A 6,254-nucleotide genomic window follows, 5' to 3' on the forward strand; every position below is an offset into this window, starting at 1 on the left:
GTCGAGGTTGGGCGGCACGTGGCCGGAGGCGGCGGCCAGCGCAGGGCGGGACGTCGGCGGGGCGCTGGGCAAAGCCCGGCGACGGCGGCGAGGTTCAGGCCCTCACGGGCGGCGGCGGGAGGCAGACGGGCTCGGGCGGGCCCGATTCGGGTCCCGCGGGCCCGTGCGATGGCCGGCGGCGCTGGGAGGAGAGAGAGGAGGCGCGGGGGACATGGTGGACATGTCTGGCGTGGGGTTGGACATGTCCGGTGGAGAGAGAGGAAGGCTAGGGTTCATCCGCGAAAAATGGAGGAGGAGGACGTTGTTATAGGTAGAGGGAGCTAGGGGAGTCCAAATGAGGAGCGGTTTTCGCCCACACGATCGTGATCGAACGACCGAGAGCATGGAGGGGGTTTGGATGGTCTCATGGGCTGTGGTGAAGGGGGGCTGGGCTGCAAAGATAGAGGGGTTTCGGGCTACGCGGTTAACCGGTGGGGCATCAAAGGACCTCCAAATGGAACGAAATTTGACGGGCGGTCTGTCGGTGCTATACCAAGGCTACTCGGCAAATCTCGGTCCATTCCGAGAATGTTTTTCTCCCGCTCATGAAACAAGGTCTGAGAGGGGGCGACAGGGCACGGCGAGAGTGTCTGTGCTCAGAACGGACAACGGAGAGAACCGGCGGAACCCGAACGGATGCAAGTTTTGAAAAACATGATGATGCAATACATATGATGACATGGAAAATTTCAACACGCAAGCAAATGACATGGCAACAACGACGAATAACTGGAGGACACCTGGCGCATCGGATCCGGGGCATTACACTACAGTAGAAAATGATAAGGTTTTACATTGGTTTATACTAACCTATCTCACGAGTTCTGGTTGAGTTTGGTGTGGATGAAGCTTTTGATAAAAAGAGAAACCGAGATATAAAAGGAATTAAGGAGACACAAAAGTTCAAGCTTGGGGATGCCCAAGGCACCCCAAGATAATATTTCAAGAAGTCTCAAGCATCTAAGCTTGGGGATTACCCGTTAGGCATCCGACCTTTCTTCTTCAACAACTATCGGTTAGTATCGGTTGAGCCTAAGTTTTTGCTTCTTCACTTGAGTTGTGCTATCCTTGCAATGTCATTTTATTTTGTTTTGCTTGCTGTTTGAATACAATACCAAGATCTGAAATTCTTAAATGAGAGAGAGTCTTCACATAGTTACATAATTATTTAGCTACTCATTGATCTTCACTTATATCTTTTTGGAGTAGTTTGTCTTTTACTCGTGTGCTTCACTTATATCCTATGAGTAAATGGTTGAATGAGTTGATTGTCATAAATCTGAAATTTTATATGCCTCATTTGCTTATCCCATGGGGAGTAATGACTTCACATCTAAGAAGTAGAGGTTGTAAATTTATTGAAGGTTGGCAAGCATTGTATTGGTCATTTGAACAATTCATGAAAGAATATTGAAGGAAGAGAGATTTCACATATAAATACACTATCCTAGACATCTTTTATAATTGGGAGCACTCGTTAAGTATGACATGCTAAAGAGTTTATGTTGGACAAGCAAGACAACGTAATGGGTTATGTTTTCTCACATCTCAGTTAAAGTATATTGTCATGGATCATTCAAACATGTTGAGCTTGCCTTTGCCCCTCATGCTAGACAAATTCCTTGCACCAAGTAGAGATACTACTTGTGCTTCCAAATACCCTTAAACCCAGTTTTGCCATGAGAGTCCACCATGCCTACCTATGGATTGAGTAAGATCCTTCATGTAAGTTGTCATCGGTGCAAGCAATAAAACTTGCTCTCTAAATATGTATGATCTTTTGGTGTGAAGAAAATAGCATTATACAATCTTGTTATGGAAGCAATAAAAGCGACGGACTGTATAATAAACGTCCATATACAAGTGGCAATATAAAGTGACGTTCATTCAAATTAAGATTTTGTGCATCCAACCCTAAAAGCGTATGACAACCTCTGCTTCCCTCTGCGAAGGGCCTATCTTTTACTTTCTGTCTTTTACTTTTATGCAAGAGTCAAGGTGATGTTCACCTTTCCCTTTTTCATTTTATACTTTGGCAAGCACCTCGTGTTGGGAAGATCCTGATATATATCCAATTGGATGTAAGTTAGCATGAACTATTATTGTTGACATCACCCAAAGGTGAATACGTTGGGAGGCAACACTATAAGCCCCTATCTTTCTCAGTGTCCGATTGAAACTCCCTAACCATTAGTATTGCGTGAGTATTAGCAATTGTAGAAGACTATATGGTAGTTGAGTGTGTGGAGTTTGCTATTCCTGAAAATAAAATGAATTGCAATTGTTTGATGACTGAGAATGAAGTTTGCTAGTTTTCAAGAAAGTTTATGGTCTATGCTTTGACATGTGAATTGCTTGTTACTTTATCGTGAGAAGTTTTATGAGATGAACTACTGTTATGACATATTATCATGCTAGAAAAGGTGATTGAAATTATCATTAATCAAACTTGTGCACCTTCTAGCATTCACACTTCATAAATTCTTTCTTTAATCATTTACCTACTCGAATACGAGTATGAATTAAGCTTGCGGATGCTGATATGTCTCCAACGTATCTATAATTTATGAAGCATTCATGTTATTTTATTATCTATTTTGAATGATTGCGGGCTTTATTATACAATTTTATATTACTTTTGGGACTAACCTATTAACCGGAGGCCCAACCCATATTGCTGTTTTATTGCCTGTTTGAGTATTTCGAAGAAAAGGAATATCAAACAAAGTCCAAACGGAATGAAACCTTCAGAATAGTTATTTTTGGAACAGAACCAATCCTAGGAACTTGGAGTGCAAGCCAGGGGATCACCAAGGAGGCCACGAGATAGGGGCGCGCCCACCCCCTGGGCGCGCCCTACCCTCTCGTGGGCCCCTCGAGGCTCCCCCGACCGACTTCTTTCACCTATATAAGCCTATGTACACTAAAAACATCAATAACGAAGATAGATCGGGAGTTCTGCCGCCGCAAGCCTCTGTAGCCACCAAAAAACTCTCGGGTGCCCATTTCGGCATGCTGCCGGAGGGGGAACCCATCACCGTTGGCCATCTTCATCATCCCGACGCTCTCCATGATGAGGCGGGAGTAGTTCACCCTCGGGGATGAGGGTATGTACCAGTAGCTATGTGTTTGATCTCTCTCTCTCTCGTGTTCTCTCTATGGCACGATCTTGATGTATCGCGAGCTTTGCTATTATAGTTTGATCTTATGATGTTTCTCCCCCACTACTCTCTTGTGATGAATTGAGTTTTCCTCTTGAAGTTATCTTATCGGATTGAGTCTTTAATGATTTGAGAACACTTGATGTATGTCTTGCCCTGTTTATCTATGGTGACAATGGGATTTCACGTGCCACTTGATGTATGTTTTGGTGACCAACTTGCGGGTTCCTCCCATGAACCTATGCATAGGGGTTGGCACACGTTTTCGTCTTGACTGTCCGGTAGAAACTTTGGGGCACTCTTTGAAGTACTTTGTGTTGGTTGGATGAATCTGAGATTGTGTGATGCATATCGTATAATCATGCCCATGGATACTTGAGGTGACAATGGAGTATCTAGGTGACATTAGGGTTTTGATTGATTTGTGTCTTAAGGTGTTATTCTAGTATGAACTCTATGATGGATTGAGCGGAAAGAATAGCTTTATGTTATTTTACTACGAACTCTTGAATAGATAGAACAAAAAGGATAACTTTGAGGTGGTTTCGTACCCTACCATAATCTCTTCGTTTGTTCTCCGCTATTAGTTGCTTTGGAGTGACTCTTCGTTGCATGTTGAGGAATTGTTATATGATCTATCTATGTTATTATTGTTGAGAGAACTTGCACTAGTGAAAGTATGAACCCTATGCCTTGTTTCCTATCATTGCAATACCATTTACGCTCACTTTTATCATTAGTTACCTTGCTGTTTTTATTATTTCAGATTACAAAAACCTATATCTAGTATCCATATTGCACTTGTATCACCATCTCTTCACCGAACTAGTGCACCTATACAATTTACCATTTTATTGGGTGTGGGACACAGGAGACTCTTTGTTTTGGTTGCAGGGTTGTTTGAGAGAGACCATCTTCATCCTACGCCTCCCACGGATTGATAAACCTTAGGTCATCCACTTGAGGGAAATTTGCTATTGTTCTACAAACCTGTGCACTTGCAGGCCCAACAACGTCTACAAGAAGTAGGTTGTGTAATAGACATCAGCACTCTCACTCTTCCACCATTAGATGCTAGCCTATTTAGTATTGTGCAACTTTCACCGGTGCATTAAACCCACCATATACTTTTTCGGATTTTGGGTTCCGGCAAAACCCTTGAGGTTCGAACACGGGGGTGCGCACGAAGATTTGCCCCCACCGAATCTCGCTCTCAGCCTCGCCACGATCCCTAAGCTTAGCTAGATGAACTCACAACACAAGAGACACAAGATTTATACAGGTTCGGGCCACCGTCGTGGTGTAATACCATACTCTTGTGTGGTGGTGATGGATTGCCTCTTGGGCTAGTGATGAACGATACAAGGGAAGAACAACCTCCTGAGGAGAGGTGTTCTTGAGCTGGTGTGGTGTTCGGGGAGGAATTGATCTGTTTGTTCTTGTGTTCTTCCTACTGTGGTGGCTAGTCCTATTTATAGAGGCCCTGGTCCTCTCCCCAAATATTGAGCGGGAAGGGATCCAACAACGGCCAATTTGAAAGGGGACAACTAGTACAAGCTATCCTGACTAAAGGTGGTCTTCTCCTGTCAAAGGCGCTGGTGGGTGACGCTGTCTTGGGCTCCACGATGACCTTCGTCCTGCCGTCCTGCTGGTCTTGGTCTTGTTGCATCGATATGGAAACCTTTGCTTGATGCCTCGGTACTCCGCGCCTACGCTTGCCCCCTTAGCACCAAAGAGGAAACGAGGACACTGCGCGCGCTGGCGCCCGCCTGGCGCCCCCTGGCCTTGGTCGTCATGGCTTGCATCACGGGAACCTCGCGAGGTACCCCTTGCCTTGATCTCTCCGCCTTATCGCGAGTCTTCCTGGTGAGGCCACTCGTGAGGAGGCCTTGTGTCATCCGCCTCGCGAGGCTTGGCCCCCCTCGAGGGTCTTGAGCGTTGTTTAATGAAGATGGGTCGTACTGGGCCACTGGTGGAGCCACGCCGCGGGCCGCAAGAAGGCAAGTCTGGGGACCCCCGTTCCCAGAATGCCAACATACTTTCCTCAAAACAACCACCATACCTACCTACTATGGCATTTCCATAGCCATTCAGAGATATATTACCATGCAACTTCCACCGTTCCATTTATTATGACACACACCATCATTGTCATATTGATCTCATATGCACAAGGCATTCATATAGGGTCATATCTTTGTTCTAGCATTGAGTTGTAAGTAAATAAAAGGGTGATAATCATCATTATTAGAGCATTGTCCCATGTGAGGAAAGGATGATGGAAGCTATGATTGCCTCACAAGTTGGGATGAGTCTACAGACTTTAAAGAAAATAAAAGAGGCCAAAGAAGCCCAAAAAAGAGAGGCCAAAGAAGCCCAAAAAGGGGGGAGAAAAGAAAAAATGAGAGAAAAAGAGAGAAGGGACAATGTTACTATCCTTTTTCCACACTTGTGCTTCAAAGTAGCACCATGTTCTTGATGATAAAGAGTCTCCTATTTTGTCAATTTCATATACTAGTGGGAATTTTTCATTATAGAACTTGGCTTGTGTATTCCAGTGATGGGATTCCTCTAATTTCCCTAGGTCTTCATAAGAAAGGAAGTTGGATGCACACCCACTTGGTTTCTTTTCGAGCTTTCATACACTTATAGCTCTAGTACATCTGTTGCATGTCAATCCCTACTCACTTGCATCGATATCGATTGATGGGCATCTCCATAGCCCATTAATTTGCCTAGTTGATGTGAGACTTTTTGCTTCTTTTTGTCTTCTCCACAGCCACCATATTCTATTTCACCCATAGTGCTATATCCATGGCCCACGCTCATGTATTGCGTGAAAGTTGAAAAAGTTTGGGAACATTAAAGTATGAAACAATTGTTTGACTAACACCGGGGTTGTGCATGATGAAATACTTTGTGTGATGAAGATGGAGCATAGCCAGACTATATGATTTTGTAGGGATAACTTTCTTTAGCCATGTTATTTTGAGAAGACATGATTGCTTTATTAGTATGCTTGAAGTATTATTGTTTTATGTCAATATTAAACTT

The sequence above is a fragment of the Triticum aestivum genome, chromosome 2B (assembly GCF_018294505.1).
Source record: "Triticum aestivum cultivar Chinese Spring chromosome 2B, IWGSC CS RefSeq v2.1, whole genome shotgun sequence".
NCBI lineage: Eukaryota > Viridiplantae > Streptophyta > Magnoliopsida > Poales > Poaceae > Triticum > Triticum aestivum.